Source organism: Candoia aspera, chromosome 6 (assembly GCF_035149785.1).
Source record: "Candoia aspera isolate rCanAsp1 chromosome 6, rCanAsp1.hap2, whole genome shotgun sequence".
In the NCBI taxonomy this organism is placed as follows: domain Eukaryota; kingdom Metazoa; phylum Chordata; class Lepidosauria; order Squamata; family Boidae; genus Candoia; species Candoia aspera.
The window spans coordinates 35119262-35144508 of record NC_086158.1 but is presented as its reverse complement, the minus strand read 5'-3'; the positions used below and the strand labels follow the sequence as shown (position 1 = coordinate 35144508).

The 25247-nt window shown below is 39.2% G+C and overlaps 1 protein-coding gene across 1 annotated transcript in view; it reads right to left on the bottom strand.

Moving 5' to 3' along the window:
* SPSB4 (splA/ryanodine receptor domain and SOCS box containing 4) overlaps nucleotides 1-21774 on the bottom strand; it is a 76450-nt gene extending 54676 nt beyond the window's left edge. Inside the window, exon 1 of the mRNA XM_063306708.1 lies at nucleotides 21195-21774. The gene's annotated coding sequence lies outside the window, so the exon portion shown is untranslated. The remainder of the gene's footprint in view (nucleotides 1-21194) is intronic.
* Nucleotides 21775-25247: the final 3473 nt, after the last annotated feature.

Here is a 25247-nt window from a genome sequence, read left to right as displayed (position 1 = left end):
CATAGTATTTTTGGCTAACTTTCTATTAAGTTGGGTCCAAATCCTTTTATTCTCAACCAACATATTTGGTTGTGATGGCCAAGGATAATAATTGAGATCTAAGATATCTAGATGACCTTACACAAAATGAGATCATTTAGAAGATGATCATTTCCCAAAAATCTGAGAAAATTTCATCAGGGATTGTGAGCAACAGAGGTAAGCACTACCTACTGCATATGCACCCAGAAAAAAATCTCTGAAAGCCATCAAAGGAGGACGAGACTTTGGAGCGAGATTTCTGATAATGAAATTCCTGCTATATATCAACAAAAATCAGATCCCTTCCAACCCACTCACAATGTGTATATAGTACTGTTTCTCATACACAGGTAAACCAGTTTGGTCTAGTGGTTAAGGTGCTGGGCTAGAAACCAGGAGACTGTGAGTTCTAGTCCTGCCTCAGGCATGAAAGCTGGCTGGGTGACCTTGGGCAGTCAGTCTCTCTTTCTCAGCCAAACTCACCTCACAGGGTTGTTGTTGTGGGGAAAATAGGAGGAGGAAGGAGCATTAGACATGTTTGCTGCCTTGAGTTATTTATAAAAATAATAAAGGTGGGATGGAAAATAAATATATATATATATATTTAAAAAGCGTTCTTTAGATGTCACGTACAAGGCTTTAACCTGGATACAAACAGGCCATATATGCTGTCTTATTCTCTTTCACCTCCATTTGGCTGGAGGTTTGAATGAGAGCTCTACTCTTGTTAGCTGAACATGAGTATTGCTCTCCATGCAATCCAGGACTGCGTTTTATTAGAGTCTAATAATATACAGGGAATAGTATTCATACTTAACCCAACGCCAACAGAGATACCCTTCAGATCTTCCTGCTGAATGAGAGATTGGGCAGAGTTGCATTCATATCCCAATTCTCTACCCAGCTTGAAGCTCTCAAAGCCTTTTCCTTTACCAAGATGAATGCTTAAAGGGGACTTATAGGCTTTTCAGATCTGAGTCTTGTAATTTCTTACTGTTCAGCATGTAGACATTTTTAATGATTAAGCTATGAAAATAATTCAGGAAGATCAAAGTTATATCAAACTATTTTGACTATACTCTATAGTGTTTAACCACTGGCTTTGAAATAAATTATACAATGCAATTCATATGATCACAAAAATGTATTCCTTAGCATAAATCATATTTATGTAATGCTTAATTGGCACAGTATTATCTTCACCTAAGCTACTTGCAACTATCTGCAGCTGAGATCCCTAAGAATCACTGGACAAACTGTTATTTTTAATATTTCACATCTGCCCTGTGAAAAAGGCCACTGTAATTAATTCATGTCACATCTGAATCTCCCTATATCTCTATTGAAATGTTCTCTAATATTTTTTGCTTAGCTCTTAGTGAATTCCTGGAAGAAGAAAAAAAGTTGTTCAAATCACTACTACAGAAAGCAGAAATATTTTTGTGGTTTCACATGTATACCCTACATACTGGGAAAATGTTCAGGTTAACAGCCCTGTTTGCACACAGCAGAGAGCAATTTAAATTCAAGCAGGAAAAAGAGTCTTAGTTTCACTTCCCAGTGTTTTTCATGGAACTGCCAAGAACGTTACTGTCAGCACCAATAGTGAAAGTGGAACCTTGCAAAAATTAAGTTGGGCAGATAGTATTCCAATGTTGAAAATGAACCCTATGTGACAAGATAAGAACATCAGACAGAATACAGTAAAAGCAAGTTATAAACATCTAGTGAGATTATCAAGGAGATCTGACTATGAAAAAAGTGACAAAACTAAAGAAAATCACAATGAATCCATACTGAAACAAGGGTCAGTAGTATAGTCATGTCCTCACTTGCAGAGTTTTTAAGTCCAATTACATTTTACTGATTGTTGTGAACCAAAAAACCCTTAGAAAATGTAATTTTTTGTCCTTTCTAACTTTTTGTAATGCATATAGAGTTTTAATGCAGCTTTCAAAAATGTATGTTCATTTTCTTAAAAAAAGTAACCAACATACAAACCAGACATCATACATTTGCACATGAGTAGTAAGAAACAGAATTCATTTCTGGGGAAAGCCTTTTAAGTTTGCGAACTTCCTTCCATTAATATATGTGGCACATTTCTTTTACATTCCAAAATACTACTATACAGAACTTGTTTTCTTCTTTTAAATAAGCAATTGCTACTTCTCTACTAGAGTTGTATATAATTGTTTTAGAACAAATTAGCTGTAATTGCAAAAATAATTTCCACATATACACAATCATCCAATATTCCATTTATCAACATGAATACTTATTAAGGTGTTCTTGCCTAAAAACGTACCTTACAACAACTATCACCTTTTGCCTATCCTGGGATTAATATTAAATTGTAATGGCAATATTCTCCTTGTCCGGAATAATTGAATTTATAGCTCTCTTACCAGTCCTACTCTGCAAGCAACTCCAAAGGATTACCACAGGACATTTCTGAGAGGCCAGCTGCACACCTACCAGATGTAGCATATCTGGAGAACGTTGTGCCAGCCACCATCTGGCTGTCCATGTTACTATGGACAACTTGCCAAGCTTTCTGCTCCACCTAATTCTTCAAATGAGCCTAAATGCTGAAAAGAAAAACACACATGCTACTAGTGTGACTTTTATTTACAAGCATGACTCTGAGTCCTGCATAGAAAACAAACAAACAAATGTATGTTCATAATCCACTCTCTTCTTTGCTGGTGTATCCACCTGTCCAGTAAAAGAAGACCCTCCCCAAAAAAGGTTGCTAGAAGAGAGTGAGCTGCAGGGATACTTGGAAGTAACTTCAGTGGTGTTTTGTGATTATCCATATTCATGTCAGCCACCTTCTGAACAGGCAAGTTCTTCTTTGACAGCCACTTGGTGAGAACACCATAACATGCTTCTAAATCTCCAAATGTGCTCACCTGCCCCAAATGTTTGCGACCCATTTAATGCATTTACAGATAGTTATAACTGATCATATAAGCAGACAGTTTATATGAACTGCCCAATGTCTATTAAAAACAGTACACATAATATATTATTCTAAATTTAGAGGCAAGAAGTTGAAATCAGCATATAAGATGGAGGAAAGATTTCAGGCAAGAGCCAGCATACAACCAAAATTATTTAGAAAAAGAACTTCACTGAAACAATCAGAATAGCATTCATCTGTGCATTTCATTGCTTTCAAATGCAGAATTGTCATAATCTAGTCTTATGTCTCTTTCAGAATAGATGTCAAAAATGGCTTTTTGTACGGAATGGGTTGATGGTGCTAAAATATCAAACACAGTGGTGCACACTTAATATTTGTACAGTATTTACAGAAGTATCTGAACAACCTCTAGATGGCAGTAAAAGAGACAAAACTAACTATAGTGTTTCCCCTGTCTTCTGCAGCCCAAGTATGATAACCCTATATTTAATCAACATTTGTTATGTGGACCCTGATTGTCCTTATTTTGTGACATTCTGTTTCAGGATGGGTGCTATTATAAATATGAATAAGGGTTAATAAAATGGCAAATTAATTTATTGTGGTTACTGGATTTTTTTTTCTGCCAATCAAAGGGGAGTTGCCAAAATAATTTAGCAATCTTGAACATTATGCAGTGAGGAGGGAACAAAAGAAGCATAAGGGTAGAGAGGGGCTTGGCTGAAATGTTTTGGCCTTTTTCTTGCTTTTTTTTTTTTTCAAGAGATGGGGAGTAAGTATGGGGAATGAAAGGCTTCTGAGAGGAAAACCACTATTACTCCTACACTTAAACCACCAAAGCACTCTGAAATATGGTCTGAAATTATACCAGTAAAATTCAGACTTTATTTCCAAATGTCAGCACTGTGATCTTAGCATGCAATGTCTACATGCAACCCGCAGGCTGTCCACCCCTAGAATATAAGATGAAAAACCCAATGGATAAGATGAAACTGGCATGTACTAATGGCTACAGGTGTGAATTTTCTACATTTACTTTATTTACTGCAATCAGTTAACTCAAACTGAAATGTCCAGCCATCTGTGCAGCTGAGTGACTTTGGGTTGATCACTGCAGTCTTGGTCAGGTACTTCTATCTCCACCCAAACATCTGTATCTCTACGTAAACAAGAAGTGGTAACAACCCATCCTCAAAGTTATCCTTTGGGTAGTGCAATTTCTGAAGAAATAGATATGTAAAGGGATTATCTGGGCCTGAGATTGGGCATGTCCATTTAATTTTACTTACTTACTAACTTACTATTTATTTAGCAAACAAAAAGTGACTCTGGGAAGCTTTATGTTTCTAAAAATTGCACAAAACGTACAGAGGGATCTTCATCTCATGTCTGCTAATTGGGTAGGAGACTCTCTCTGAGCCAACAGACAGAAATAGGATCAAAGGTGTCAAGGAGGCTCTGCCTTAATGTACTCACTGATAAATGAGTACTGTACCTGCACATAACCACTTCCTAATATTCTCTAATCTAACTCCTTTTTCCTTGAGAAGACTTCATAAGAACTTAGCTTCCTTGACTGCGTGCTGCTGTTAGGGGCTTGACAAGGTAAACTATTCAGCCAAAACTTGCACTAGGTTTAATGGTTGGGGGGGGGGAGAGACTTGCTGTGCTAAGTCAAATCTTATTGTCCCATGTTCTTCTTTTTCTAATCAGCCAAGTGACCTCTTTGTTTATGAATATGGACATGAAGATATTTTTATATATAATCTTATTGTGACCTGTTATAATTTGAAACTTGCTTCAATCTCTTTTTATAGAAAACTTTTTTTTAATGTCTAGCAGACTATTGTCGTCTTGTGGTCTGCTCAGAGCACTGCATTTCCATTTATAAGTTTAAGCAGCTGTTTTCCAGGGACCTGAACAGCTTTTGTGGTTTATTTCCTTTACCAGGGACGTCTGCATTTTAATACTTAAAGTTTAAAAGGGCTTTATATTTTGTACTTTTATGTTTTTCCCAATAAAGTTTGATTTTGTTTATCTCCCGTTAGATTGATCTATCTCTCAAAGAAGGACTGGATCTTCTAGCTACACCTCTATACTACAGGGACATAAAGTGACATTCTAAAAGTATTTCAACTCTTGTAGTTGACCTTTTAATTACCAGAAAGGCAGCAAAGGGCATGAGAGCCCTTTCTTACACAGGTTGAGGCACAGGATGCCAGGTGAAGCTTCCCTGGAAGACAAATGGTGGCAGTAGAAATTACCAGACTGCTACCCAAAGCAGGAAGCAATGCCAGAGTGTGGACCCAGAGAACTTCTGGAATTGGAGGTTTAAGACTTCCAAATTTCCCCCCAACAGACTTAGCCATCCATTACAGCACAGCTCTTTGCTCTAGTATGCAAAATGACTACTGTTTCAGGCTTACAAGCGTTCACAGAATTGATTTCAGTATATATTAATACATGGACTCTGCAGTCAGTTGTGGCACATTATCAGACAAAAGAGGCAGGAGGAGAAGTAAGTGTAGACAGTCAGAGCTGACATAACTATAACGTATAATTTTACTGTCATGTTGGACAAAAGGCCTATTTTATTTTATGGTACTTATTTTGAAAATAAACATACTTTCATTCAGCAAAGCATCTATAGTAAGATGCTTATTTTAAAAAGGTAAAATACATAACTATAAAAACACGTTTTTTAAAAAAAAAAAGTTGCATTAATGCATATTAGGGGAAGAACAAAAGTATCCATCAAACACTGAATAGAAAACAATACTGGCAATAGATGCTATAGAGATGAAGTAAAACAGAAACAAACAAGCAAACACAAAGCCGCCAGGATTTTTAACGTTCTCTCTGAATATCAGTTTTCCCTGAAGAAACTGGCACACGCATGTAAGCAAGCCACAAATGAACTAATACTTCTATCAGTTCTATTCTGAAGCCACCCTTGTACATTAAGAAGTACTTGGGAAAGGCCTGGGCAGGAATTCATAGCACACCAATGAAATACACTATTAAAATATTTAAGGAGCTGACATTAGGACTGAAAACATCTGGAATTTTAGTTGCAAGTCATGAGGTGGGGGGGAGAATCACCCTCCTGCTTCAAAGAGGTAAAAAAGTATATTACCTAAAAGCGTATTTTTAAGATAATCCAGTTAATTAATTAAATCTTCGGATGTATGTGGCAATTGTATCAACAGAAAAAACAAAAAATGCTGGAAGGTAATGTGATTTTAATTAGAATAGGGTAATAGTACATGTACCCTAGGTACGACAGCTCTTGACATACCTATTGTTCTTGGCTGATAAACACCATCAGGCCACCATGCCTCATCTATATGTAATTAAGAAGGAAAGATTATTGGGTCACAGATGCACAGAAGAGCACCCAGAAATGTAGGATATTTTCCACCCGCATCAAATCTTGCAGCTTCTTTTACTATTTTTCAATTCTGAACCTGTTCTCAGTATTCCAACCATGTCTCAGCTACTTAAGCTAGCAAAACTTGAGTAAATTTATAAACACAATCCAAGTGAAACTAGCATGATCTTAAAAATCTTTATTCTTAGATACTCACTGTCTAATTCATCTAACATTACACTACTATACCATAGTTCCTACATCTCACAAGCAAGCTTGACCCATTTTTAAATGTATGAATATATACCCACCCACAATGTTTGCTGATATCCATAAAAATAACAAAGATATCAAAATTATGGATACTTTAATATTACATCAATATATACAGTACATCTCAGGTTAACGTAAGAAGGATTGGTCTTCTCTAAAGTCTTGATATAATTCATTTTTCTTTACAAGGCATTTCTAAACCCCCCCCAAAACCTTGATTTTAATATGCCTTCATTTTTTCCTTGAATCTTGCTTAATTTATCAGCTAATTTGAAACTGTAATTTCATTTTTCAGGAACCAAAACATAATTTTGCATCAACTTTCAGAAATGCATAAAGTGTTTAAAACAGTATAAAATTGTACCATTTACCTCCAGTCTGGGAAAGGCTAATATTTTAATTATGGGAACACATGAATAAACACAGCTATATAAAGTAAAATTCTTGCCAGTTTACTTTACTTCAGAATGGTTCTTTGCTCTCCTAGGAGCAGTTAGTACCTGCATCATGAATAACCAAAATAAAACTCTGAGAATACCTTGCAGTCCATCCTAGTTGAGGATCTTACTGTATCTGTTTAAATAGTTTCAGCTCAACTTTTAAGTATCACACATGGACAGGTACAAGTTCCTCAAGATCTTACCTTTAGCAACAATAGCAAAAAAATAAAGTATAGAAAAAAGAGTGAACAATATACTTTAATTTGGGAGAGATACTATAACATTGAGGAGAGCTGTCAATTGTATAAAAAAAAAGATTAAGGGATTACAGGATACTCCCTTGGGGAAAGACCTTGCTGGTGGAATTTTGAGGAAGTATTCAGCTAAGCACTCAAAATGAGGTTGATTGGTTTGCCAATGACAAAAGGAAAGAATACACCCCACTGAGAACAGGCAATCTTTACTTTCAAACTTTTGCTATTATCGGTTGATTATGCAACAATGGCTTTCAACAATGCAACAGCTAAAAAGACTTTGGTGGTAAAGGAGACTTGCAAAGTGAAGATCTCTTTATGCTATGTAGTGACACTGCTGGAGAATTTCAATTATAGGAACATGAATAGAACCTGAATGAATTCTATATATCAGCTGTTGTTGGGGATTTGCAGCTTAGTATAATCTTTCTTAGAAGTTTCAAATCCTTGAATACTTTCCAAAAAGTATTCAAGGATTCGTATGTTTTCTATTCAGTGTTTGGGAGAAAACTTTAAAAATCACAACATGAAGAATCATAACCACAGATCATAGTATCTCCCGCCCAATCCTGATTGTTTACTGATTATCTTTTTCCCTGGAAAAGAACAAACTAAAATGTTAAGTAATTTATAATCAAGCCAGTTTAAAATTTCTAAATGCTACAAGACAAAGTTATGAAATATATTTACCCAACCTATTTCTTCCATTATATGATAAAATGTAGAAACAGGAAGGGAAAACTTGAACTACAACTTCCAGCATTCCCCAGAAATAACAAGGCATAGTTGGAGTTATAATTCTGGACAATATTACCCATCCCTGACCTACAGAATGGCAAAATAACCCAAAACCACAATACAGTAAACTTATCCATGTTTTCTTCAAGAGTAAGTGGTTCAGAATTCCAAAGTTGAACAAATAATTCAGTGGGACTGGCATTTCTAACTTTGGAGACCAAACCAGGACAGGCATACAATTCAGCGTCAATTCAAACTGCAGTTAAATTTAGTACTACAGAAACTCTTAAAAGTATTTTAACACAAATTAATAATTAGATTTGTTTTGTTTTGCAACATAGTATCCTTACTGGCTATAGCCATTCATCTTACTTGTTTACATATAGAAAATAAAATTCTGGATCTTGCCACTGTCACTGGAAAGAGCTATTTATCAAAATGACTTATACAGAACTTAATGTTACATTCTGCATAACATTCCCCTTATTGAAGCAGAAATAAAATACCAATAGTGCCAAGAGGTACCACTGGAAAAATAGGAAATTGGGAGATTGCAGTTCAGCCAATTCTGGACATGGTTGCAAGCCTCTAATTGTGCAAGTCCTGTGGGGTCAAAAGACAAAACAAGCCAGATGGTAAAATGCAGTGTCATGGTGGAAGCTCCAACCTGTTTGCATGTGTGCACATCAACATGTGTACAAAAAGGGTGGGGCTTCCAACACCTGCGGGGGGGGGGGAAGTAAAGCAGGACAAGTGAAAAAAATTACCATTAAGTCATTGGCTCACTTTATATGCCCGTCATGATGTTGCACATACATAAGGGGCAACGCTTGCATTGCAAGAGTCATTCTGACAGAACCGCTGGATTCTTGGATGCTTCTATCACCAGATCTGGACAGTTTAGAAGGATTTGCAACTGGCACAGTAGCCCTAGCGGTGTGATGTCCTTGCCACAGCTTTCACCTGTAAATCTAGTGATAGTGGAGCAGCCATGACCATGAACCTCATAGACACTCTTACCTTTTTTACATTTCAATTTGACTACTACCATGTGTACAGCTTAGGGTTACACTTAAAAAGTGCCTGGCTGCTGCACAATGCCAAGTGCCAGGCTCCAATGAAGCCAGTACAGAAAGATCTGGACAGCTGGCTGGTTGTACTCATATTTACTTTTAAAGCACTAAATGGCTTAAGATCTGACTATCTGGGAAGCTGCCTCTCTCATACTCCCCAACCCCCCGAGCTAAGATCTAAATGAAAGAATAGAATCACCAAATCATGCAGCTGAAAGGGCTATTTAGACCACTGAGTCCAATCTGTGCAGGAATATAGATTAAAATATTTGAGATAGCTGTCTTGCTTTTACTTGAACGTACTACCTAGCGTGCAGAGAAGGGCTTTCTCTTGTGTTGCTCCCACGCTATGGGATGCACATATTCTGGAACTGTTTTTGTCCGTCACTATCTTGGTGTTTAGAAAATATGCAAAGATACCTGTTTTTGCTTTAGTTAATTTTAATATCTAATTTAATGTATGTTTTATTGTAAAATACAGATTTGAGTAAAAAGACAAGAGAATAAACGGAATAAGGAAAACTAAAATGGAGAAACCATAATTTGCAACAAAGCAACAAAATCAAACACAATGTAGTACAGGGAGATACTCAGATAAAACATTCTGCACGAAAACTAAACTTAACAGTTTGACGGAAAAAAGTCTTCCCTTCGCCATCTTTGGGAGCAGGAAAGAAATTTAGAGGGGTTTGGGGGGGGGTAATTTGTTTTTATTCTCCCCTTTCTCCAAGTAGTTCTGAATGATACACTAGGTTCTAATTCTTGTAAATGTTATTCTCAGAAATGTTTACCAGAAGCTAACTGGTTCAAATGCCACTGGGTCAATCATGGTTTAAAGAAAAAGTGGATTCAGTCAGGCTGATTGAGAGAATATCAGTACTGGCATAAAGATTATACAAACTAGGAAAAGATATGTCCCCCTATTTAAGTTTCTGTTCTATTAAATTTGGAGTAAAAACAATCAGTGGTGCAGTGGCAGCAGGCCTAAACATTAAGGCTATACACACTTTGAAAATAATTTGGAAGAAATGCTTTAGAGCATATGCAAGTAACGGATTTCTCTGCTATTCATTAAAGCCCAGCCTTTTTTTCTTTTTTTTTTGGCTTCTGTGTAAGTCTGAAAAGAAATGCCAAAGCTTTAAGAGTCAAAATTAACTTTAATAGGTGGATTTCTTGAAGCAGCATCTACTGAAAATGTTGGACTCCTTTAACAAAAGTGGTGCTGTGCTTGAGCAAGGTCTGAAGCACTTCCTCCCAATCATTTTGAAACATCCTGAACATCCTGAGTACAAGTAAACCCTGTGAACTCCATGGGTTTTAATGTCAAATAAACATGGGATTGTGTGGGTTATTCACTGAATGTATTGTGAAACATACCACTTTGGTCATTTTAATATTAACTATTTAGATATTTCTGAATGACAAACGTTCTTCTCTATCTCTTGCCATCAGCCAAGTTTTCTGAGAGCGATGAGGCTGAAATCCAAAACATTTGAGGAACAATATATTCCCTATCACTTGTCTAAAATGACACATACATTCCTGGAGAAGTGGCTATCAGTCCTTTGAGGTAGTCCAGATAGGAAACCAAAACCATGAGTACTAATAATATAGTTACTGTAAGTTTACAGTGACAAAATCTTGCAAGTCAGAAAGCACTTCCCCCCTCCCCTCCCTTCACTTTCCAGAGAACTAGAGAAGGTCTCTTCTGAGATGGAAACTTACTCCACCCTATTCCTCCTTTGGACTCAGATTTCATTTATCAGTCCACTGTCTAGGCTGCGGCTCTTTCTCTTGTCTCCCAAGGTTATTTGTATGGACCATTACAGTGGTAGACAAAGTATGATAGATTTAGGAATCTGTTCTAATAATACAGTTATACATGCAAAAATGATCCATACACCAATTAATTAGAGAATATCCAAATGAGAGTGACCAAGATGCTGAGAGGGAAAAAAAGGAGGGACTATTTGAGATTGAATATATTTAGCCTAGAGAAAAGAAAACTATTGGGACGCATGATAGCTGTCTTCAAGTATCTAAAGGGCTATCGTGAAAAAGACAGGGCAGAAATGGTCCAGATGATAGAACAAGAAATAAAGAATTCAAACAAGAAGGAAGTAGATTTCAGTTAGACATTGGGAAAAATAACTTTTTCCATAAAACTCTTCAACAACAGAACTGCCTTGAGAGATGATGAACTCTGTTCTTCATGGAGCTTTTCAACAGAAACCAGATGGCCTTCTGCATAATCACTGGATTCCTATGATAGGCAGGGGGTTGGGCCTAGATGATAGCCAACACCCATTCTAACCCTTCCATTCTATTAATATTTCAAATAACATATAAACACTTTAAAATTGATTCCAGAAAAACCATCTGTGTTGATCTACTCACCTCGGCCGCAAAAGTTTTCTGAAACTTTTCTGTATCACTTTGTTGCCAACTCTTAGTCACCAAGATTTTTGCAGCGCACATGTATAGCCCTACAACTGTGCTTGATAGCTACTGTATATGAAATGCTTCTGTAATTTAAGAACAGAATATATATGGAAATGATATCCATCAGACTTTCAATTTCATACAGAATGAATGAACTAGCTTTTACAAACTCTACTGGTCTTTACCACAAATACTTCATACTTGCTCAAAAGTGACCCTACTCTGCTTTCAGTTAAGATTGCGCAGGAAACACAATCTATCAAAATCTGGAACCTTACATACCTGGAAATAAGCCCACTAAATTTAACATGTCTTAAATTCTGAAGAGGAAAGTGCAAGATTTAACTGCCAGGGTTAAAAAGAATTAAGAGTCCCATACTGGATAAAGTTTTGCAAAACATGTATATGTTGCTTAAGGCAATATCCAAAAGATATGGAACTGCCCCCATGAAACTGTCCCCATGAATCTCCAGGAGATCCCAAGCTTTTCAATAAATATTATGTTGCAATCTGCTTTCTGAGGGACTAGTCCAAAAGAAATTAGTACCAAACTGGATTGATCTCAAGCTTCCTAAGTTAGAAGGGGCTTTCCATTTTGGTTGTGAAAGGCCAGCCTGTGATAAGTGTAGAATAAAAATAAACAGTGATTAGAAACCCCAAGAACTCAGTTTAATGTCTTCATCTGAATAAGGTCTCTATTTGGATTGGTTATAAAAGGAAGACGTACTTCAAGTGCAATGTCATTCCTTGATTTCCTTCCAGTCGATGTTCTAGAATCCATTGAGCTGGCAGCTGATCCTCATCACAGAATGTCAGTTCTTTTACAGTATCTGGGCTTCATACTGCTCTCAATTCTTAATTATTCAGGTGCCTGAATAGATTTCTCAAAACAGACATTATATTCTGTACTAAATTCCATTTGATTTAGGGAAGAAAAAAACAACTGCCTAATCAGTAACTATTGGAGCAAAGAGGGATTCTATTGCCCCAGAGGATAGGAACAGCATTACTACATTAGAACTACAAGGACGTAGATTCAGGATAGACATGAGGAGGAACTTTCTGACATTAAGAGCTATTAGCCAGTGGAACATGGAACAGGCTGCCACATGAAGTGGTGAATTCTCCTTTGCTGAAGGTCTTCAGAGAGGGACTGGGTAGACATCTGTTGGAAATATACCAGTGGATCCTGAATGGAGCAGGAGGTTGGATTAGATGATGCTGAAGATGTCTTCAAACTCTTTGATTCTATTAACTATTACCAACAGACCAGTCCCTGAATCAGGCAAAAAAATCCAGTTTCAATATAACTAAGTTCATGGATCACAGTAAACCATGGTTCCCTGAATAAGCCATTATTAGCTTAATTCATACATTACACCAAGCCAAAAACCATGGTCTACAAACTACAATGACTGGGTTCACACATCTAGATCTCATGTTTTGGTTTTGATTTAATGTGATATGTAAAATCAGTCTATTAATTTGGTTTTTCGTTTTATTTAAAATAAAGATATGTTTAGGATTACCGGATCCCTCTTGGGTAAGGGGGATTTGGTGATCCACCTACAGGGCCATGTGGAGGAGTTTTCTGAGCATCTACAGGATAAAATTGCTCAGATCTGTTCTAAGTTGGACTCTAAGTGTGAGGCAGTCTGGGGAGATGCCGAGGGAACGTACTTACCCTGTTATCTGGGAACGGTTTGATCCTGTTGGGCCTGAGAAAGTGGACAGGTTTCTCCGGACTGCAAATGCAACCACATGCCACTTTGACCCACGCCCTTCCTGGCTGGTAAAATCAGCCCGGGAGGTGACTTGTGGTTGGGTCCAGGCGATGGTTAATACATCCTTGAGGGAGGGGGTGTTTCCGGCTGCCTTTAAGGAGGCGTTGGTAAACCCGCTCCTCAAGAAGCCATCCCTGGACCTTGTCCACCGTACTGGACAATTTTCACCCTGTCTCCCACCTTCCCTTTTTGGGAAAGGTGGTTGAGAAAGTGGTTGCGTTGCAGCTCCAGAGGATCCTGGAGGAAACAGATTATCTGGACCCCTTTCAGTCAGGTTTCAGGCCAGGATATGGGACAGAGACTGCATTGGTTGCACTTATGATCTCTGGTGACAGCGGGATGGAGAGAGTGCATCCATCCTGGCTCTTGACCTCTCAGAGGCTTTTGATACCATCGACCATGGTATCCTTTTGGGTTGGCTCAGGGAGTTGGGGGTGGGTGGCGTAGTCTTACACTGGTTCATCTCCTTCCTCCAGGGCCAGTCCCAATTGGTGGTATAGGAGAGATCCGACCCTCGATCCCTCCATTGCAGGGTGCCACAGGGTTCAGTTCTCTCTCCTCTCCTATTCAACATCTACATGAAACCACTGGGTGAGATCATCCATCACCACAGGATGAGGTATCATCAATATGCTGATGACACTCAGTTATATATCTCCATCCTGGGTGAGGTAAGTGATGCGGTGGCTGGCCTCTCTCAGTGCCTGGGGGCTGTGGGGGTCTGGATGGGGAACAACAGGCTTCAGCTGAACCCTGGTAAGATGGAGTTGGGTTGATGGCTCCTCTGTATCTGGGAAGTTGTTATCTTTAGTTCTGGATGGGGTTGCACTGCCCCATTCAGACCTGGTGCATAACTTGGGGGTCCTTCTGGACTCACGACTCCTGCTCGAAGAGCAGGTGGCAGTTGTGGCCAGAAGGGCCTTTGCGCAACTGCATGTTATGCACCAGTTATGCCCTTTACTGGATTGAAAAGCCCACCAAACTGTCACTCATGCCCTTGTCATCTCCCACAAAGACTATTGCAATGAACTCTACATGGGGCTACCCTTGAAGAGTATCTGGAAGCTTCAACTGGTCCAGAATGCAGCCGTGTGAGCAGTTATTGGTGCCCCAATATTGGCACATGTGACACCACTGCTGCGTGAGCTGCACTGGGTACCAGTTTGCTTCTGGGTCTAATTCAAGGTGTTGGTTATGACCTTTAAAGCCCTACATGGCATGGGATCAGGTTACCTGAGGGACCGTCTCATCCCCTTAACATCAACCTGTCCCAACCAGTCATGCAGAGCGGGCATGCTACGAACCCTGCCAGTAAGGGAATTCTACCTGGTGGGGTCCAGGAGGTGGGCCTTCTCTGCAGTGGCACCCACCCTGTGGAACATTCTGCCCCCAGAGGTGAGACATGCCCCTTTGCTCCTGGCCTTCCGGAAGAACTTGAAAACCTGGTTCTGCCACCTCGCTTGGGGTGGGAGGGGCACCAATTCTTCTTGGGGGTGGCTAGTACCATAGGTCTCTTCCCAACGAATAAGATCTTCACCTCTTGGATTTTATATCTATTTTATCTTTATTTATTGGTCCCTTATATGTAATTTCTATGCTTTTGATTTTGATTTTATTGTAAATCACCCAGAGTCCCCCTTTTGGGAGAGATGGGCGCTAATAGAAATTTGAAAAATAAATAAATAAATAAATTTTCAGAAAAGTTAGTATCGATAAGAAGATGGAAAATTACTAAAGTTATATAATTAATGCTCAATTTAACACTAATAAAAGATAAACCGTGCCAAGCAAAGTACATTGTGTTGTTTTATTTATTTATACACACACACACACATATACATACATACATGCATACATATGGTACCATTTGGTGGGGGATTGAATTAGTTTACAGTGGATACTTGCAAGGAACACTGTGGCTCCAAGTTGTATTTTGAGGGGAGACAGAAGATGTGTTCACTCAACACTCATGCTAAGCCATAATGTAGTTTGTCTTTGGTTTATTGTGTAACCAGATGAGGGGGTTGGGAGTGGGCATCACTGTTCTAAAGTGGTTCTCCTCTTTCCTCTGAGCTCAGTTCCAGTGGTGTTGGGGGAGGAAGCACTGGAGCCCTAGGCTCCTGCTTTGTGGAGTGCCTCAGGGCTTCACCATCTCTCCCCTCCTTTTCAATATCTACATGAAGCTACTTGGGGAGATCATCTTTCAGTATGGGGTGAGGTATCATCAATATGAGGATGATACCCAGTTATACATCTCTGTTCCTGGCCATCCACGTGAAGCTGTCTAGGTTCTTTCCCAGTGTCTAGATGAGGAAGAACAGGTTGCAGCTCAACACTGCCAAAACTGAGTGACTATGGGTTTTGGGTCCCCCAGTTGCAGAATTTCCTTTGGTTCTGTATGAGGTAGCACTACCCCGTTCAGACTTGATGTGCAATCTGGGGGTTCTCCTGGACTTACAGCTCCTGCTTGAAGAGCAGCTGATAGCTGAGTCTGGGGGCAGGGTGCTCTTTGCACAACTGTGTCCTGTGTGCCAGTGGTACCCATTCCTAGAGCAGGAGGTTCTGCTCATGGCCACTTATGCCTTTGTCGCCTCCCAACTGGATTACTGCCCATCCAGAAGCTTCAGTTGTTCCAGAATGCAGCAGTGCAAGTAGTTATGGGCATATCTTATTATACCCATGAAACAACACTACTCTGCAAGTTGCACTTACTTCAAATAGACTAGAGGTATGATTCAAGGTGCTGGTTATCACCTTTAAAGCCCTATATGGCACAGAACTGGATTACTTGAGGGACAGCCTTCTTCCAAAAACATCTGCATGCCCCACATGCTCCCATAGGGATGGTTCATCCAAGTTCCTTCTTTTAAATCTTGTCATCTTATGGCACCTGAAAAGTGTACCTTTTCTATGGCTGCCCCTGTTCTCTGGAATAATATGACAGGCCCAAACTCTTCTCACCTTTAGGAAAGCTATTAAGACCTGGCTTTTTCCCCAGGCATTCAGGGCCCGTTGAGTGGAGCCCCCTTTTGATCGTTTTGTTTTAGTGCTTGGTTGCCATTTTATATTTTGTATTTTATATTTATATATTGTACGTGTTTTAATGCTATATGGTTCGGTTGATTTTTTGGAGAAGTTATTGTTTGTTTTTTTGTGTTGCATGCTGCCCATAGTTACACTGTCTGCATTGGGTGGCCTTATAAATTAGTTAATACATAAATAAATAAATACGTCCATTTGTAACATATTCCATAAACTATACTTAAGAAAACCATGGCTTAGTATCTCATGCTGAGGGTGATGGGAGTGTAGTCCACCATATCTGGAGACCACCATGTTGGGGAAGGCTGTGTTAACGATTAAAGCACACTGGTTAGGCTTATGCATTATGCTAAGCTATGATTTGTTTCAATACCATGCTATAAACTTAAAATACAAAGTATCAAATGTTGCATTAAGCTACAACTAAACAAACAGCATTTTAACTTAACATGTAAACTGACTATGCAGTATACTCAACATATTTTGCATTTGTTGTTAAATTTTGAGTTATTAACTTCTACTGCAATTTTGTTGATTTATGTGGGTTTTAATGTTAGGGAGAAATTGACTTTTTGTCAGACTTGAACTGAAATATATAAAATTACACACTCTGAACTTCCAAGCAATATAAACTTGAAGCTACAACTACAGGCTTCAATTTACCATAGTATTCCCCAGACAGGTGATCTTCCAACACTTGAACCTCTAGCTCCACAGTCCCCTAATCAGGAAGGTTACTGGCAATGATGCATGAAGGATTTGTCCAACACATCTGGACACTAGCAGGTCTGCGAAGGCTGATTTATCATGTGGCTCTACCGCTGTAGTAAGAACTGTAGTGGTCATGCCTCTATGTGGGAAACATCATTTTTTGTATCTGCAAATGGAATTTTACTGTGCATCTGCAACTCATTAACAAAGAACTGTACTGATGAAGATAAAGGCCAGTCTACGCACTGTAATTGTAATGGTCACTTCATCTCATATGTACAGAGCACAGTTCATATAGTCTAGTAGAAGCCATGTGCACACAATGCCACTTGCCCCTCTTATGTAGAAACGCATACATAGTTAGTGTTTTGCTTATTCTGTTTTACACTAAAAATTCTAGCTGATCAATAAACACACATTCCCTCTCTTTCCAAGATCTATTAGCTTAGAATAAGAATAAAGTATTCTTGTACCTTTCCATGGCTATCCTTTAGGTCAGTGTTTCTCAATCTTAGCTACTTTAAGATGTGGGGACTTCAACTTCCAAAATTCTCCAGCCAAGCATGCAAGAATTCTGGGAGTTGAAATCCACATGTCTTAAAGCATGTGCTTTAGTTTATATCTATTTTCTCCCTAACACAGAGATGGAAATGTTTTCCCCATATCAGATAGACAGACAGACAGACAGACAGGTTTTTCTTCTGCTTGTCCAACAACAGTGCAATCTGAAAGACAGCTTTGATTTTACAGATGGGAGTGACTTCAAATGCAGACAAAAATACAAAAAGGCAAAACAACGGGGAAGTGCTGGCCACATATTCTGGGAACAGACTGTTTACCTTGGAATAATCTTAGAAAACCAACACCAAGAAAAGCAACAGATGTATGAGATTCAACTAGAGGACAAGAAGCAACATAAGCTGGAATGGGGAGATCTATGATAGAGAAATCACGTTCAGATATATTTTAAAGAACATATTCATGAATGTAAGCTGCTCATTCAACATGAACCAAAGGTGACAGAAATAAGTATACATGTAATATACAAAATATACTTTTAAAAATGTCAGTAGGCCAAGCCATCTACAACCTAGCATTGATTGTTGATGGATTAATTAATTAATGATGTACCATCAGGTCAGCGTTAATTGTTAGCAACCACCTAAATAGGCCTTCTCCAAGATTATCTGTACCCAGGCTGACACTTCCGAACTTCAGACTGCTGGTTCCATATTCTATTGGGCCAAGGCTTGGGATTTACATGTTCCAATCGTATATGAAAATTGATGAAACTCCAGCAATTACTCAATTTCTTTCAAGTACATAACAGTCCTCAGACGGTAAGGACTGAAGCTTGGGGATCCTACTTAGAGTTTTAAAGCATTTTTACTAAAGTAATATTGCTCTCTTGGAAGAATGCTGTAAATAAAGGATGTACAAAGAACAGCTGTTCCAGCTGGAATTAGCACTTTCAAAGTCAGAAGAGAAAAGAAAAGGAAGCTATTTAAAAATATAATTTCTTTTGAAAAATGTACTAGATCCTGACCTGGTAAAAAGTGTTTAAAAATCCATGTTAGACAGATCTCAGAGAGAAAGAGAGAGAAATTGCACACCTACCATACAAGCCAACTATGACTCCAAGGAAAATATGAGAAAAAGTAGCCATTTAATTTTACTGCTTACTAGCAGATTCAACCTTGCTGTGTTCTGTATGCTGTTCTAGCAAAAAAAAAAAAAAAAAAAGGTGGGGGGGATATGCCCAGGAATAACAAAGACAATTCTCAGCTTTGGACTGTGACAAACCCTATTTTGCCTGCCAATGGCAAACCAATCAGTCAGGGATATAAGTGGAGTAAATATGCAATAAATTCTTTGAGAGTACTGACCATGGGAACAGAGATGCTGAATGAACAGGAAAATAAACTCCTGTTCCTCAAGACATCATCATCCAGCAGATGGAACACCAGTAAACAGGACACGAAAGACTGACTGTGACAAACATTTCACTTCAAAGAGAGTTAGACAGTGACCTACACACAGAACTGGGACAAACAGTATCTGGGGAGGAAGGGAGACAGGAATAGTTGTCTGCTCTTGGTACACGGAAAATCCATTATGCTAAGCTTATATTACCACAAGAAGTCTGGAGACTTAATGAGTATTGCCACAAAACAGCAGGAGACAGTTTTCACTCAGCAGGCATTGTGCTACATGAGGCTATTTATTTTGGAAGCCAACAAGGATCTGCAATGAAAAGTTTTCCTTGGAAGTCTAAAATATCTGCCCCCTTATCTATCCAAAACCATGATCGGTGGGACCAGGTGAGATGGATCCAATCTATGGCAGTTCCTTTGAAAGTACTATGGCTTATGACCTATGGGTCCCATTGGTTTTACTGGGACTGAAATGGCGAACACAGTTTAACTACACAGCAGTCACTCCAAGTCTCTGTGTTTTTACAGGCTGATGTACACACCTATGTGACATAGGTAAGGACACTCCATTCAAGGCTGCTAGTTATTTGCAAACTAGGGATATGCCCAGTATATAGATGAAAGTACCCTTTCATGATCATTTTCTTTACAGTTCTATACAAAACAGTCCCTGATAGAATCATTGTTCGTAAAAACTACCATGAAATAATGAGATTCATTAGAACTGCTGCCTTAAACAGTGGACTCCCAGTCTACTCCACTGTTTCTCACAAAGAGTTACTACAGAAATCTGGTGTTTCATTTCACAGCTTCCAATGCATACTCTGTTCTTCTTCCTCAGCAGTGTCTTGAGAAAGTCAGAGTGTCTCAAATGCATTAATAAATTAAGCTTCAGTGCCCTTGCCAGAAAGGAAAGTATTACTTTTCCCCTAAGTGCAAGTGATGAAACTGAGCAAAGAGGGGTTGTGCTAGGTCAAATAACAAGACTCAAATAGAAGAATGGCTTCCATTCTTGAATTTTAGATCTCGGGAAGCTCTCTTCACCCACACTACCTCTATGGTTACTGCTGCTGGAGTAAACATTTATTGCCCCTCCCCAATACATAATCCCATTCTTCCATGTTCAAAATTAATTAAATATATCACAATAAATCAGCTACAGACCAGTTTTGTTTCAGAGACAGGGTCATTCAGCATCCACAATGCATAAGGATATATTGACCAAACAAATGTAAACAACCAGAAGCTGAAAGGCTACTGGCTGGGTGCTGCCTCTTCCCAGCCCTAGGTCTAAAGCATACAAACACATTCCTTGGATGAGTTATTTCACAATGCAACCTTATCTTGATACAGTTTCTATCACCCAGGACAAGGAGTACTGTGGAAAGGAGGGAGTGGGAATGGAAGAGACAAAGTTGATTAGCACTAACCACTTCAGCTTGTAAGCAAAGCTGTGATTAAAGCAATAATTGATCATCTTTGGACAAAGAACTTCTCCTGGAGTGTTTTCTTTTGGCATAAATAAAATGCACATGTAACACCACAACTCGCTACAGTAGTCCCCCCCCCGTTTTTTTCTTTTCTTTTTCTTTTTCCTTTTCTAGAATGAACAAGTTATCAGTGGTTAAAAATCCAGTAAGTTTCGTGTGAGATGCCGGATTACTGAAAAGAACTCAGCCCTCTTGGGAAGCATCTTTAGCATGAACATGTGACATTTACTGTAGATCATACATTACTTTCAAAGGCTCAGCACATGCAGACTCCTACCGTCACAGTTCTTTCTCAAAGCAGCTTTGATCACAGGAAAATTATTCTTGCATCTCTTAAAACAAGTGAGCCTAGAAAATTAAACATCGTCTCCTCTCCGCTCCGTTTATAACATCCTAGCGAAATATAATGGTTTTAGCCACTGCATGTAACCCACCACACGCTCATTTGTTCTCGGACAATCAGCCACTTATTTGTCATACAAACAACTCAAGGTTGGATAGACTTTAAATCTGCATCTACAAGAGACCGGCGAAGTGCTACACAGCCCGTTTTTAGCAACAGCCGTTTAATCACCAAGACAAGCATTGTTTTGCTTAAACGTTATACTTCTTGAGACACAGTTAAATGTTGACGTATTATAGCCAGCTGAGTAAACCATTCCCGATTAGCGGTCACTTTTTCCAGACACTTACCATATAAACAAGGAAGCATCTCGTCGTCGATCCCGCATGTCCTGGATTTACAGCATATACCTCGTTCTTTTTAACATCTACACCATATCCATAAAGACAAGCCGCTTGGAAGCAGAGCCAGCAGCAGAGAATCTTGGGACGTTACAAGAATATTTCCTTCAACAGGGAAAACATCCACACCCCACTATTGCTTACCCCAACTGCTGATTTTGCTACGCTATTCCCGCTCCGGGGGAAAAAAAAAAACATTCAGAAAAGTTGGAGCTCAACGCCGCGGGAGAGCCACATCACGGCGGGGGTGACAGAGCTGGGGGCGCTGGCGGCAAAACTCGGCAGAAATAGCCCGTCCGAGCCGCCCCCCCCCTCCCCGCCCCGGCGCCGGTTCTGGACTTCGCGCGGTCCACGCGTTTGCAGGAGACAATCGAGGCGAGCCGCACCGACAGGAAACTCCCCGCTGTAAACTCTCGGAAGAAGGAAAAGTGGCCTCTGGGCAGCCTGCCCTTTGCCTCCCCGGCTGCCTGGCTGTTGTTTCTTCAAAGATTCTTCCAGCTTTTATGCCTCGGCTTTCTTCTCTCCCTGCCCAGCCTCTCTCCCCCGCCCCTTTCTTCCTCTCCCCTTTTATGACACAGACAGCCCAGATGGGAAGAGCCTGCAGCTAAAGCCAGTCCAGCACCCCATCCTGAAAGCTGATCTTGCTGATCTCATCACCGAGGGCTACTAATCCAATGACCGGAGAATTAACAACAGATGGTGACGCCCCTTCTCTCCCGCCTCCCCCCCCCACCTCGCATCACCACTTAGCATACAAGCCAAGAAGAAGTAAAAAAAAAAAGCAGCAGCAGCCCGCCCGCGCGCGAGCGAGCCGCGCGAGCGGGCGCGCGCGGACGCCCACCCAAACACGAAGTGCGAGTCCACCAACAGACTGCAGAAGGACGACAGAACTGGGCTCACGGTGGCCCAGACTGCATTTCCTGTCTGTATACACACTTCTCTGCCAGAGTTTACACAGGCGGGAGCTGCATTATTTAACCCCTTGCGCATAATTGGTGCCCTACAATCAGGAAAGAAGTTCCTTGAGATGTCTGCGATGCTGAGAAATGGGTTCACAACAAGTATGCTTTGTTTTTGTTTCCAAGAGAAGCTACCTCTTTTTCAAAATTCTTAGTGATACCCAAGCATCCAGCTCTTCCTTTGGAATCGATTGATTGTCATGCGCAGATGGCTTTATTCCAACCAGTAATGTTCCCACCTCACCGACCCCTTTTTTAAAAAAAAGAAAAGTTGTGGTTAATGTAAAAATGAAGACTCCTCTTTTGATGGGTAAATAAACAGAGAGTTCGACCAGGAAGAAAACCAAACCAAAACAAAATCCCAATTCTCTTGCAGAGAATGAGAGTTCAACAGGTAGGATTAAATTTGCTTTAATCTGAAGCCTATTTGTACAGTATTTTTGGTTCTGGGCAGTCTGAATGTCTTTCACTGAAATAATGCTTCTCTTGAAAAGTTACCACATTTATGAGTGTATGCACCATTCTAACTGAGGTATAACTTTTCTTTTACCTGACAAGCACTTTCTGTTGTTAGGACTTGCAGATGGACAGAGGAATGACCTAAGAACACTTGAGGGCTAAACCTTCATGCAGACTGGGATTCTGTTTCCCTTCTTGCCACCCAGCAACTGGTTTGAAGAGACCTACAGCTTGTTATAATGCAATCATGATTAAAACCACTGATTAAGTCTTATTTTCATTATTTTTTTTAAGCAGTGGTACCCATGGTGGGCAAACCATCTGCAGATGAATTCCATAATATAACTAGGGAGTGTGTGAAAAAAATAATTTATTTTGTATGTGCTGAATCTAAAACTATTTGTTTAACTAATTCATATGCTCTCCAAGCCCAAAAGCACTACACAGTTTACAAATCACTATACTGTAATTATATTGTTACATATTGTAACAATAAAATTCAACCTACCAATTAAAACCGTAAAATATCTAAAACATCTGGGTAAAATGTTTTAGGACTGCATATAAATCCTTCTCCCACTTCAGCTTTCTCCATATGATGCATAATTTTATATACTTCAAATACATCCTCTTTCCTAGACTAAAAAGTTGCTGCTACTGTAACTTTGCCTCATAAATGGGTTTTTCCAGTCTTTTGATTTACTCTAATAAATCAACTGATTCTCTTGAAATGATTTCAAATGTGATTGGTTATCTGTGTTTGTGCGTGCATCCATCCATCCATGGGAAACTATTCTGAAAACTGAAAGCCTTTTATTTATTTAAATGCTTTTGGATGGTTCAGGCATCAACAGTTTTATTTTGATATGGAGAAGCTGTGGGTCTGTTCTACAACTATTAACATTCTTTGATCTGAAATAGCCAATAGTAGAGTGTTTCTAAAATGTCTCTTATCCATTTTGGATTAGCTTTTCCACCCCTCTTGCTTTAAGTATTTTTGAAGATATGTTTTATTTCTATGACAGTCTTTGGTATAGTACTTTGCTCAAGTGGAGTTAAAAAGTGCAGCAGGTTAAAAGCAGCAAGCTTCAGAGTGAATCCTTTGAAAAATTCTTAAGAACTGTCTAAAAGAAAACTGGATGCTTTAAAATACACAAGAGGCCACAATAGCTGAAAGGACTGTCACCCCATGCTCATTTTTCAAGTAGTCCAGTGGCTATAAGGGGGCACTCCTCTAAAATTTCCAAACCCAAGGAAGCTTCACCCTATTTATATTTAGTGCCCCAGAATATTTAGGCTAGCTGCTCATATGTATTCAGTAGGAAAATGCCCTTTATGTACTTGAAACCTAATTGGGAAAATAGCACAGATTACAAGAACTCCTAATGGAAAGATATAGCATGATTCTGTGCACATTTCTCATGTACCTTTCATATTTCTTTTGATGGAGGCCGATCTAATTATCTACTATAATGAAAAAAATCCGATGGAATCTGGTAGCACCTTTCAAACTACACAGTGTTAGTAAAAAGTAGTAGCTGGTAGTTTTTTATTTTTTTTAAAAAAAAGCTTATGCCTTTTACTAAAATTTGTTAATCTGAAAAAATATTTCTCCTGATGTTTTGGATATAAAAAGACTGCAACACGGCTCTTTTCCTACAATGTCTACTTGTGATGGGTATTTAGGTAGATTGGCAGCATTTTATGTACAGTATCTGTGTTTGTCAATATGAAAAATAAAGGGACTTGAAAATACCATTATAGGAAGAGAGAATTTTTGTTTCCTGGCAAAACGGCCCCAGCCTCCCCAGTTTCTCTGTCCCACATCATGAACAGATCCTGAACTACACTCAAAGCCATGGAGACCAGTCTGTGTTCAAGATTCCATTTGCCCAACAATATAAAACAGTCTATTTTGTATTACTGATTCCTTATACAATACCTACTCCCTGAATGTGTGGAGGCAAGAGTGGGGCTCCACCCCATCTCTGATGTGAACAGAACCTAGTACCTACATATTTGGAGTAGCATTCAGAAAAGACTCTGCATTTCAGCCGTGAGGCCGGCAAACACAGTTCCGCTCTACAAGTTCATAAAACACAGGCCATGACTCTTCTGCACTGATTTCATATGATAGCCATGATTACCTGCTATGCTTCTATACAAAATAAGGCGATAAAAATATTAAAAATCAGTAATAAAAAGTACATTATTATTTTCTTTAAAAATAGTATGTGTTTTAATTAGATTCTTTGACAAACCAGTGGAATCTTTAATCTGAAAAAATAAACCAACCACTACAAATAAAAACAATGCCAATTTAATCAATAACTTATTTACTATACTGTATCCAGTCTTTCTTCTAGATTCAAGGTAGTGTTCATAGCAATCCCAGGCAGTCTCCCAACCAGGCATAGACCAGATCTGCACTTTAAGGCCCAGCAAAGTTACAGCATTACTGCCTGTACAGCACAGTCCTTGCATCTGACTATGCAGATTGTACCATAACTAAGTTCATTGAGGCCTCTGGATCTGTGTAACCTTTCTAATGTATAACATGTTTTGTACTGAAACTGAAATAAAT